Genomic DNA, 13,274 nt, shown 5'->3' with positions numbered 1-13,274 from the left:
GCCTATTAAGCCCACTAAAATATTATTAAGCCCATTTGGGTTTTATTGGGTCCATTAGAGTCCATTAAGCTTCATTGGGCCCATTAGATCTCCTTTGAGCCCATTAGGGTTTCAAGCACCCCAAACGAATCTATCACAAGAGGCAAAGTGCACCACCACCCGACACGGCGGCCTATGGCGGCAGCCACCACCCTAAGGTGGCGGTTTGGTTCTTTTTTTCATTATTCTTACTTATTACAGTTACAATGCTTTGAACCAAAATAAACACACACACACACACAAAGCCACCCTAGTGGCGGCCGACGGTGGCTGGTGGCGGCGATGACTTTTTCTGGCCAAATAAACTACCCACTCAACACACCCTACAACAGAAACAAACATCCATACACTTTCTTGCTTGCCACTGGATCTAGCCACCTTCCTGGTGGCGGTTGGCGACGACGGAACCTCCGAGGAGGCGGCACCTCACGGCTGAAGTTGGTAGCAATCAGAAATGGAGACTTCCAGAAATCATGGAGAAGAGACAGAGAGAGTTTGCAGCCGCTACACACACACGAAGCATACATCACGCAGCCACTCCTCTCGGTGGCACACGCATAGCCGGAATAAAATGGTCCGCCACTTAGGACGGCGACGACGCGAGACAACGAAGAAGAGGAAGGAGAGTATGGCAGCAGCACACACGAAACTTCACTTCCCGGTGGTCCTTGCTCTCGCCGGCAGCAAGAGCCTCAACGGTTGTCCTCAACTTGCGGCTCCCGACTTCACAGCCGATTGGAAGTAGATCGAAATGGAGGAGAAACAGGTGGAGGGGGATGATAACGGAGAGCGATGAACGTCTCGAAAGAAGGAACAACACAGCGGTAGCCTTGGTACCTATCATCGGAGTCGCAAGGAGTTCGTCGGTGGTTCACGATGGTCTCACAGAGGCGGCGGCTGGATGAGGGGTGATAAGGTGGGGGTGGCGGCTGGTGCTTCATAGAAGGTGACGCTGCATAAGAAGGTGACGGGTTCACCCGTACTCCTTCAAACTTCTTTCCTAATTTACGAGTTCTGCCCCCATCTCTACCAAAACTTTTCAACTTTAATCCAATAGTTACCCTTTTTAACCCCTGCCCATAAAAGTTTTTACAAGTTAAATCCGAACTTTACCAACAAACCCTTACTCCATAAAATCTCTTCAATTTAAGCCCCAGAAATTCCCATTTAGTCCCTGAATCCATAAATTTCTTTCATAATAGGTTCGGATTTACTAAACAGCCCCTAACTTCTAAAATCTTTACAAAACTAATCCAGAATTTACAAAAGCACACCTAGTTTGCCAATTTCTTTTCATTTAAGGTCCAATGCTCAAACTTCAGCCATGTTAACATTTTTAGTCCCTGTCTTTGTAGATATTTTCATAATGAATCCCAATAATATAACAAGCGGTCCCTGCCTTCTCAATTACTTACAAAATAAATTCGAAACTTACATTTTAACCCCCAAATCTCTAAAATTATAACGATTAGCTCCTCGAGATCAACACCTTGCTAAATAATTATCGATTTTAGGGCTACTATTCGCTCATTATTTTATTTATTGATATAATAAATAAAAGGGGCTTTATAGAGTGGCAGCGGCGGTGTCGGACCTATGATGACGCAACAGGAAACAAGGGAGGTGACGGCGGCCTTATTGTCATCGACAAAGGAGTAGTAACGAAACCGAAGAAGGAAGCGATAGAGAAAGAGCAGCAACAATGCTCGTCGTAGCGGTGGTGCAAGGTGGCGATGAGGGAGGCAGGCGGTGGCTAGTAGCGGAGAGTGACAGCGGAATCCCCCCCCCCCCCCCCCCCCCCCCCGTCGGAGGCTACATCGAACAATAGCAGTGACAGCCGGGGAGCGGACCTGCTGGTGGTCCTCGCCTTCCTCAGCAGCTCCCACGGTGGCAACGACTGTTAGTGGTGGTTCCGATAAGGTGGTAGCAGCGGACATCACGTCGGAATGGAAGGGAATTCGTGGCAGTCGACTGCAAGAAGGAAACCTGATGGTCTTTGACGCCGGCAGCAATGGTCTCGACGGCCTTTGGTCGGTCGAAACAAATTCATTCATTAATTTATTTATTTAACAAATAAATAAACGGGTGTTACATATTAATATATTAATATATTATGTGAATAATATATTATAAGAGAAATCATATTGTTTAATTAATATTAGTCAAGAATTAATAAGAATTAATTTTGTGGCTAAAAGACATTAGTTAAATAAAGGGGAATAGAACTGTCAATTGTGTCATAGTTGGATATTGGGCTAATGGAATCCATAAAGGATGGAGTGGACGAAATCTATGGGGAAACCCATGAGAATTCGTCCAAGGCCTCTAAGGACGGAGTCCATGGGCTGCTTAGGGCCTAAGCAGCCAGATTAGGGTTTCCTAGTTCAAAACCCTAATGGCCTCACTATATAATGACCCCTAGGGCACCCAAAAATGTGGCTAAGGGTTCCTTAGGGTTTCTTGGATGTTTTTGGTGCCTCCTTCTCTTTTCTTAAGTCATCCTCTTGCTCTTGGTGTTTGTGAGCCATTAGAGGTGTGACATTTGTGACACTAAGTTTTCAGAAGCTAATTACAAGGAGGATTTGAGATTGTTATTGCTACATAACTATCAAGGTAAGATCTAAACCCTATTCTTATGTTAATATCGATTATCACATGCTAGATCTAGGGTTTAAAGTCTTGGATGAATGCATGTACAATAGAGAAACCTAGATCCAAGCATTAGGGTTTGCATGAGGACATAGGATGTTCTTATGGCTAAAACCCATCAGTGGTATCAGAGACATGATTGGTTTCTATTGTATTGATGCTTTGTGTTTCATTCATGCTTAGAAAATCGATTTTTTGCTCCTCTGACTAACAAACTCGTCGAGTAGGATGAACTTGGCGAGTCCCTATGGGAACTCGGCGAGTCATGCTGTCAGAAAGAGGGATTCTCGGGATTTCATGCCTATTTTGTTGTGGGATAATTGCCAAATTGTTTTTTATTGATAAATTGCGAATTTTATTGATATTGGATGATTATCCTTACCAAAATAAAAGATAATTTCAAATTCATCAAATGTTTACTTCCATATATGATAAAATAGGTGAAAACCCGTGGGACCCACGGGTGTTAATGTTAAATTGAAATTAAAATATAAATATGTAATAAATAATATATCATTAAGTTAGAAAACTTATATAGTATTTTGAAATAAGTTTTTTATTTGTAAGTATTTAATTACACAATAAATTGTAACTATTTAACTACAAATGAAGATTTTTAAAACCTTACTTTTTACTGCTTGTTAATCGTTCATGGTGATTGCACGTTAGATTAATAGAAATTGTTGTTGTTCTCATCTGTTTTTTTTCAAAACTTTACATTGATTTACTGTGTCATGTGTTTATTTTTTAGGCTTACTAACTATAACATTGAAGTCCATTCAATGTTACTCTTTTTCTTAGGAAACCTTAATGTCCTACGTGTGAAATGACTGATATTGTTCCTTATAATCGAAAACTACAATGAGTTTTTTGAAAATGATATAGACAGGGCTAGTTTATTCTAGTTTATTAAAATGCTATGTTAAAGCCCGTGGAATCCACGGGTGTTAATTTTAAATAAAATTAAAAAATTGATTATGTAATAAAATAATATATCATTAATTTAGAAAAACTTATGAATTGTAATATTGTATTTATTTTAATAACTTTGTAATTTATAAGTATTTAATTACACATGTAAATCCACCTATTTTACAAAAGTCATGAGTTTGTATAATGCAACATAGTATCACTTTTGGAGCTTCAGTCATGTTAAATACATGGAAGTTGTGCCGCACTCACAAAACAAGTGCGTTGGTTGTAAAAAAAATTTATTCTTATTAAACCGTACTTTTGGTGTATTATTCTTGGGATTATAGACATTATAATTTTTATAGTAAGAACTGTTAATTACATATACCATTTCACTTTCTATGAATGAATCATTGTACTTTTTTAGTGCATGGTTATAGGCATTATAACTTTTTATAAAATCATACGCTTGTACCATGCAATATACATTTGCATATAGTTAAAAAACACAATAAATAATATAAATGACAATGATACGTGAAAAAATAAACATGACAGCAATGTAATAACTATACATAAACATAACATAATATATTATAAAATAAAATAATGAATGAAGTGTGTTTTTATTATAAGTAAAAGATGATACAAAAAATAAAGGAACATAGAATAAAAAATAGTAATAATTAATCATAAGTTTTGCAAATAGTTATTTTCATGTAAAATTGGATGTTTTGTTCGTAAGTTTGTACTCACACAATTAAGGGAGTGAGAAAAAAACCGAAACCGAATAACGGAAAAAAAATGATGTTTTGATTATTTGGTTTTGGGTAATTTGGTTTGATTAACCGAATAATAATAACTTTGTTTGGTTTAGTTTTGGTTAAACTTTTATAATTATGGTTAAACCGAATAAGTCAATAAATATATATTTTGAGATTTTATTTTGATAAATAAATATTTTATTTCTAAGTTTATAGTTTAATTACTAAAAGCTTCACTTAACTAATTACTTATTAATGAATAATTGTTATAATTTTCTATTTGTATTGTATGTATCATTTGTAACGACCCATATTTCATGTCCAAAAATTTCGTTTTAAAAACATTACTTTAGAAAAACATTAAGAGTTAAAAACATTGTTCGATCAAACCATAACAAAACGTAAGCCATGTCTAAAAGTCAAATCATACAATCATCAAAATATCAGAGTATAAATCCCAGAGAATCTCGTAAGTGCGGAAACCCGTGTGTGTGCATGATGTGCCGCTACCGCGCCGGCTCCTTTCCCTTCGACGAAGAGGTACCTGAAACGAAAACTGTAAACTGTAAGCACAAAGCTTAGTGAGTTCCCCCATCGTACCACATACCATACAAACACATAACACACGCACTGCCAGGCGATTCTGGGGTGCCTGACTACCCGGGACGGCCATTCTGGGGTGCCGACTACCCGTGTCAAGCCATTATGGGGTGCTGACTACCCGTATCAAGCCATTCTGGGGTGCTGACTATCCATGTCAAGCCATTCTGGGGTGCTGACTACCCATCGGTCCTAACAACCGATCCTCGGGGACTAGTCCCCTCCTACTACCACTATCGCATATAACATAACAGGCCAGCATGCAAACATATCATCACGTACTGTCAGACATTTCTGGGGTGTCCGACTACCCTCCGGTCCTAACAACCGAATTCTACTATTATCACATATAACATATCATGCTAGCATATAACATATCAAGTAGCAACAACATAGATGATATCACAAAGACAATCATCTAACATACGACTCCTACTGGTGGGTCGGCATTGTGGCCGTAGACCCACCGCTACTGGAAGGTAACTCACCTCGAATAGGCTGCTGGTCCGTGTGGGAATTGGCTGTCTACTGCTGCTGCTGCTAACGTCCCTCGACTGTAATTCCCACAAAACGATCAGTCAAACACGCTAGATGTTCTTAGGGTAAAATGACCCTTTTACCCCTCACCAAGTCAAAGACCAGGTCAAAGTCAACTTCCAGTTGACTGGACTCGCCGAGTCCAGAGAGAAACTCGCCGAGTCCATCCCTCACTGATCCGGTCCCACTCACCAGGTCCCTCTTTTTACTCACTGAGTCACCCCTGACTCGCTATCCGGGACTTTGGGACCGACTCGAGTACCAACTCGCCGAGTTCCTCGAGCAGGTCCTCTGCTCGCTTCCAATCCACACCAAAACACCCCATACGAGGGTTTGGGGGTTTCGGGACTACGTTATACGGTTAATTCCGTGCACAGGTACGAAGGGTTGAGCCTTTGACGCTTAAACCCCTCGTGATCTGTGGATGTTCATATTACTCGCCGAGTTTGAAGAACTACTCGGCGAGTTCCAGGCAACCTTCATAGGACTCGCCGAGTTTGTTCATCCAACTCGCCGAGTCGACGACCATCTTCATAGAACTCGCCGAGTCCTTCGACCCACTTCTTGAGTAGGCCAGATCTGGGACATGCAACACTTCCAGACCACAGATCCATGGTCCTAGGGCTCATTTACCACGTAAAGATGTAAACTTTACGTGCATGCATGGCCCTATGAGCTCAAACATGCACTTCCAAGCTATACAAGAGGTCCTATGCTCAATGGGGACTTCCACTACCTCAACCACAGAGACTTTATGCTACTATGAAGTCCAAAAGGTCCACATCCGAAGTTCTTGCAGAACATTAGCCATAAACACATAGAGATTTAGGTTCTTAGGGCTTAAAACCTCTTTTCTTAGGGACAAAAGGGGACTAACGAGCTAAAGATCAAGTTAGGGTCTTTTCTACCTGAATAGAAGCCTTTCACAGAGTAGATTCCGGATCTTCTTCCCTCCTTGCACTCTTCAATCTTCTCCTTCTTCTCCCAAGCCCCAAATCACCTTCAAAATGCTAACAATCACCCACAAGGACACAAAGGAGGCTAGGGTTTCATTCTACAGGTCTCTGGGAGTGCTAAGGGAAGTGGAGGCTAGGTTAGATCGATTAAATAGGGTGCAAACACCCGGGTTAGGGTTTAAGTCCAAACAGGGTCTACTCGTCGAGTCCATCGGACCTACTCACCGAGTAGACCGAGTAGATCCCGCGTTTAGTCCCGCTTCTACTCGGCGAGTCAGTCCTTCGACTCGTCGAGTCCAAGGCTAATTATGCAAAATAAAGAGATTTAATAACCACGAATACATACCAGGAATCAGGTGCTACAAATCTCCCCCACTTATTTTAGACTTCGTCCTCGAAGTCTGTTGCTCGATCCTGAAACAGCTCGGGATAGTGCTCCATCATCTCGTCCACCGGCTCCCAAGTCCATTCCGAACCCTTGCGGTGCTGCCATTGCACCTTCACTAGCTCCACCCTCTTGTTCCTCAAATCCTTCGACTTCCTATCGAGGATTGCGACTGGGCGCTCAATGTAATTCAGGCTGTCATCAACTTGAATATCCTCCAACGGCACTACCGCTGAATCATCCACTAAGCACTTTCACAGATGAGATACATGGAAAGTGTTGTGGATCTGGCTGAGCTCGGCTGGCAGATCCAACCTATACGCCACCTTGCCCACCCGGGCTACAACCCTGAACGGTCCGATGAATCGCGGGCCCAACTTGCCCCGCTTCCTGAATCGAATGACGCCTTTCCAAGGCGACACCTTCAGGAGAACCATATCCCCGACTTGGAACTCCAAATCAGATCGACGCTTGTCAGCATAACTTTTCTGCCGACTCTGAGCAGTCTGAAGCCTGCTCCGGACCTGCTGGATCCTCTCGGTCGTCTTGAGCACCACTTCGGTGCTCCCCATGACCCTCTGGCCAACTTCACCCCAGCATATCGGGGTCCTACACCTCCGTTCGCACAACATCTCGAAGGGAGGGCGGTCGATACTCGCGTGATAGTTGTTGTTGTAGGAGAACTCGGCCAGGGGAAGATAGATATCCCAGCTACCACCGAAGTCTAGCACGCACGCCCGCAGCATATCCTCCAGAGTCTGGATGGTCCGCTCGCTCTGGCCATCCGTCTGCGGGTGAAAGGCGGTGCTAAAATGCAGACGAGTGCCCAACTCGTCATGGAGTCTCTTCCAAAATCTGGAAGTAAAACGCACATCCGTATCCGAGATCACCGATACCGGCACCCCATGCCGTGCCACGATCTCCCTGATATAGATGTCGGCCAATTTCTCGGCCGATATGCTCTCCTGAATCGGAATAAAATGAGCACTCTTGGTCAATCTATCCACGATGGCCCAAATCGAATCCACTCCACGTGCGGTCCTGGGAAGCTTCGTGATAAAATCCATCGTGATATCTTCCCATTTCCACAGTGGAATATCCAACGACTGCATCTTGCCATGCGGTCTCTGATGTTCAGCCTTGACCTTTTTGCAGGTCAAACACCGCTCAACGTACCATGCCACATCCCGTTTCATGCAGGGCCACCAGTAATCCAGACGAAGATCCCTATACATCTTCGTCGCCCCGGGATGAATAGAGAATCGGGACTTGTGCGCCTCCTCCATCAAAGTCTGGCGCACATCTCCGTGATACGGCACCCACACCCTACGGTGTAATGTCAATAATCCTCGGCTATCATAGTCAAAGGAGGAAACCTGACCCACCACACGCTCGCTCTTCCGATGTTCCTCCTTGATAGCCTCCTGCTGAGCCTCCCGAATTTGCTCCAACAGGGGAGTCACCACGGTCATCCTCAAGCAGATGTCCCTGATCGGCGCCGCCTTGCGGCTAAGCGCATCGACCACCACGTTGGCCTTCCCCGGGTGGTAAAGGATCTCGCAATCATAGTCCTTCACCACATCCAACCACCGACGCTGCCTCATGTTCAGATTTGGCTGATCCATGAGGTACCTCAAACTCTTGTGGTCCATGTAGATGGTACATCGAACCCCGTAGAGGTAATGTCACCAAATCTTGAGGGCAAAAACCACCGCCCCCAACTCCAAATCATGCGTCGGGTAGTTCGCCTCGTGAGGCTTGAGCTGCCTCAAAGCGTAGGCAATGACATACCCCCTCTGCATCAGTACCGCGCCCAACCTAGAAATGGACGCATCACAATAAACCACAAAATCCTCCACGCCCTCTGGCAGGGCTAAGATTGGCGCCTCGCACAATCTCTGTCTCAGCGTCTCAAATGCAGCCTGCTGCTCGGGCCCCCACCGAAAGACCACGGCCTTCTTCGTCAGCCGCGTCAGGGGCACGACTATCTTGGAGAAATCCTGAATAAATCTCCGATAGTAGCCTGCCAATCCCAGGAAACTCCGAATCTCAGATGGAGACTTCGGAACCTCCCATCTCATCACGGTCTCAACCTTGGCCGGATCGACCATAATCCCATTCTTGTTGACGAAGTGTCCAAGAAATTGCACCTCGCGCAACCAGAACTCACACTTGGAGAACTTGGCATACAAGCTCTCCCTCCTCAGGGTCTCTAACACCTCCCTCAGGTGTTCCTCGTGCTCCTCCTGAGTCTTGGAATATACCAAGATGTCATCGATAAAGACTATCACAGACCGATCCAGCATCGGTCTGCACACATGGTTCATGAGGTCCATGAACGCGGCAGGAGCATTGGTGAGCCCAAACGGCATCACCACAAACTCATAGTGGCCATAGCGCGTCCGAAACGCTGTCTTCTGCGCATCCTCCTCCCTGACCCTCATCTGATGATAACCCGAACGCAAGTCAATCTTTGAGAACCAAGATGCTCCCTGAAGCTGATCAAAGAGGTCATCAATCCTCGGGAGTGGGTAACGGTTCTTCACCGTTACCTTGTTCTACTCCCGGTAATCTATACACATCCGATGCGACCCATCCTTCTTTTTCACAAATAGGATCGGGGCTCCCCAAGGCGAACTGCTCGGACGAATAAATCCCTTGTCCAACAGCTCCTGCAGCTGCGTAGACAACTCCTGCATCTCGGGAGGAGCCAACCGATACGGTGCTTTGGCTATCGGAGCCGCACCAGGAACAAGGTCAATCCTGAACTCCACCTGCCACTCCAGAGGTATCCCAGGTAGCTCCTCCGGGAAAACATCTGCAAAATCTCGAACCACCGGAACCTCACTCACTGTCGCCTTGCCTGCCTCCCGGGTATCCATCACATACGCGACATATCCTGCGCATCCCTGCTGAAGGTAGCGCCTGACCCTCGCGGCTGAACATACAGTGGGTCCACACTGAGGCTTCTCACCATGAATCACTAACTCTCCCCCGCTTGGGGTCCTGACCCACACTAGCTGCTGCGCGCAATCTATCACCGCCCCATTAGGGCTCAACCAATCCATGCCAATGATAACCTTGTTCCCGCGCAATGGAATGGGAACCAAGTCTACCAAGTAACGCTCCTCAAACAAACGCAGAACGCCATCTCGAAACACCATCGATGCTCGCACCGATCGATCATCAGCAATCTCTACCTCTAAAGGGCAATCTAACTCGCCCGAAGTCTCATGAAACTTCTTGCTAAGCGCAAGAGAAACAAACGATTGGGATGCACCCGAGTCGAACAATACCTGAACTGAGATGCCGTTCACATGGAACGATCCTAATGCACACATATACATACGGAGCACATATCAATATCATAACATCATAAAAATAAAAATAGAGGGAAAGAATCATACCCGTCACCACATCGGGTGCGGCGCGTGCCTCCTCGGTAGTCAACTGGAATGCTCGGTTCCTCACCACCGGAGCCTTTGCCTTTCCCTATCGGCCATCCGTGATCCGCAGGGTCACTGGAGCTGGCGCCTTTACTGGCGCGAAAACTGTCAACTGGGGGCAATTGGCCTTCTTGTGGCCCCTCTGGTTGCAGTGAAAACACAGCAACTCTGATGTCTGAATGACTGTTGCCGGAGCAGTGCAATCCCTGCTGATGTGCCCAGGCTTGCCGCACTTGTAGCAGCCCGACGATCCCATCATGCACGCCCCCTCGTGCGGCCTGCTGCATTTCCTGCAGCGGCTCGGTCCTGATTGGCCTTTCGGCCTACCATCTGATCCCTTGGGCTTCTTCCCCGAAGCCCCTCCTGCCTGTCCCTCCTCCAATTTCCGATTCCGGATGTGCTCCAAATCTATCTCCCTCTCCCTCGCCCTGACAATCATAGAGTCCAAGGTAGGGTAAGCCGAAAAGCTAACATGCTCCCGGATGTCAGCTCGTAGCATATCGTGATAACGAGTCCTCTTCATGTCCTCGTCACCAGCATACTGGGGCACCAATAAAGCCCTCTCCCGGAACTTGGCGGTGATCTCCGCCACAGTCTCCGTCGTCTGCCTCATGTCTAGAAACTCCCTGGCCAGCTGCTGAAGCTCGACAGCCGGCGCAAACTCTGCCTTGAACCTGGTCACAAAGTCCGACCAGGTCATCGCCTCGATAGCTGAGGCTCCCAACGAGTCACCCACTGACTCCCACCAATCCCAGGCTCAGTCCTGTAAACATCCTGCTGCATACCTCACCTTCGAACCCTCGGGGCAGAAGCTAGTCAATTGGGCAGACTCGATGTCTGCAATCCATCACCTGGCAACAATGGGGTCTTTCACCCCATGGAAATCCGGCGCACCACTGCCCCTGAAGTCCTTGAAGGACAGCGTGCGAGATCCTGACTGACTAGATGCCATATCGCTCCTGAATGCCCGTAGGCGATCCTCCATCAACTCCATGATCCCTTCCTTGATCGACCCAAAGAGAATGGGGGTCGACTCAAGGATGCCCCTGGTGATCTCTGACGCGATAAACTCACGTAGTCCCTCATTAATCGGCTCGGAACCTGATCCCGAACCTGACCCCTCTCCTGAACCGCCATCTACCGGCCTCGATCGAAGTACCACCATTCTGCAATACATCACAACAATCATTAGTGATACTGATACTTCCTGAGGGATCACAACTACTTACAGGTTCCTGGTCTTATCTTGGCCTTCCTTGGTTCGGGTACAGATCCTCTACTTTCAGTAGTACGGGCCCATACTACCTTCCACATCTATCCGTACCTTCTTCAAGGAGTGCCTCGACTCCACTAGATCCCTTTCACTACTACTGATCACTGCTATACTCATCCTAGGCTTGCCCTAGGGAAATCTCTAATTCTACTCTAACCAGTCCTCAGCTGCTGCAGGCCTCCTTGTAATGCCAATTAGCCATTACCCAAATACCATCACATGTGACGAGGCTCAGATAATCCTTCGAGTACCCGACTCGTCCCTACAACGGTTGGACTCAAACAAGAGCTGCGCAGTAGGATCAAATTCGGCACTCTAAGATTATTCAATCCTGATTACATGTGACGTGACGCATTCGCCTAATGGCTAACTCCCATTATTCAGAGTCCCACGTAGCACGAAGCAAGCAGCATTCAGACAAGGGTAACAATCTCAATTAACTCTATCCACTTTCAGGAACAGAGCTAGCATAGAGTGCTAAGCTCATACTACCAGGCATAACCTAATCAGGCTATCCTACTTACTGTCTACTCAATAACTAGCATGCAATTTCTCATACAACTGAAACACAAATAGCAGGCACATAAGGCATCACTCCTAGATCCTTAGTCCTATTCTAGCATGCTGTTCTACGAAAGCTGATAAACACAACATAAACTTGTATGGGTACTTTGGGGAATACTTACTTGAGCTCGGCCGGTCGCGCACATCACACACTTCGTTCTTTCTCAAAACTCTTTTCTCAATTTTAGAAAACATTTTCTTTTAGAAAATCTTTTAATCCCTCGATTTGAGTTCAGACAATCCCGAAGATGTGTCCGAATCCCTCAAACCAGGGCTCTGATACCAACTTGTAACGACCCATATTTCACGTCCAAAAATTTCGTTTTAAAAACATTACTTTAGAAAAACATTAAGAGTTAAAAACATTGTTCGATCAAACCATAACAAAACGTAAGCCATGTCTAAAAGTCAAATCATACAATCATCAAAATATCAGAGTATAAATCCCAGAGAATCTCGTAAGTGCGGAAACCCGTGTGTGTGCATGATGTGCCGCTACCGCGCCGGCTCCTTCCCCTTCGACGAAGAGGTACTTGAAACCAAAACTGTAAACTGTAAGCACAAAGCTTAGTGAGTTCCCCCATCGTACCACATACCATACAAACACATAACACACGCACTGCCAGGCGATTCTGGGGTGCCTGACTACCCGGGACGGCCATTCTGGGGTGCCGACTACCCGTGTCAAGCCATTATGGGGTGCTGACTACCCGTGTCAAGCCATTCTGGGGTGCTGACTACCCATGTCAAGCCATTCTGGGGTGCTGACTACCCATCGGTCCTAACAACCGATCCTCGGGGACTAGTCCCCTCCTACTACCACTATCGCATATAACATAACATGCCAGCATGCAAACATATCATCATGTACTGTCAGACATTTCTGGGGTGTCCGACTACCCTCCGGTCCTAACAACCAAATTCTACTATTATCACATATAACATATCATGCTAGCATATAACATATCAGGTAGCAGCAACATAGATGATATCACAAAGACAATCATCTAACATACGACTCCTACTGGTGGGCCGGCATTGTGGCCGTAGACCCACCGCTACTGGAAGGTAACTCACCTCGAATAGGCTGCTGGTCCGTGTGGGAATTGGCTGTCTACTGCTGCTGCTGCTAACGTCCCTCGACTGTAA

Source organism: Lactuca sativa, chromosome 5 (assembly GCF_002870075.4).
Source record: "Lactuca sativa cultivar Salinas chromosome 5, Lsat_Salinas_v11, whole genome shotgun sequence".
NCBI classification, from domain to species: domain Eukaryota; kingdom Viridiplantae; phylum Streptophyta; class Magnoliopsida; order Asterales; family Asteraceae; genus Lactuca; species Lactuca sativa.
This window is presented reverse-complemented; position numbering follows the sequence as displayed.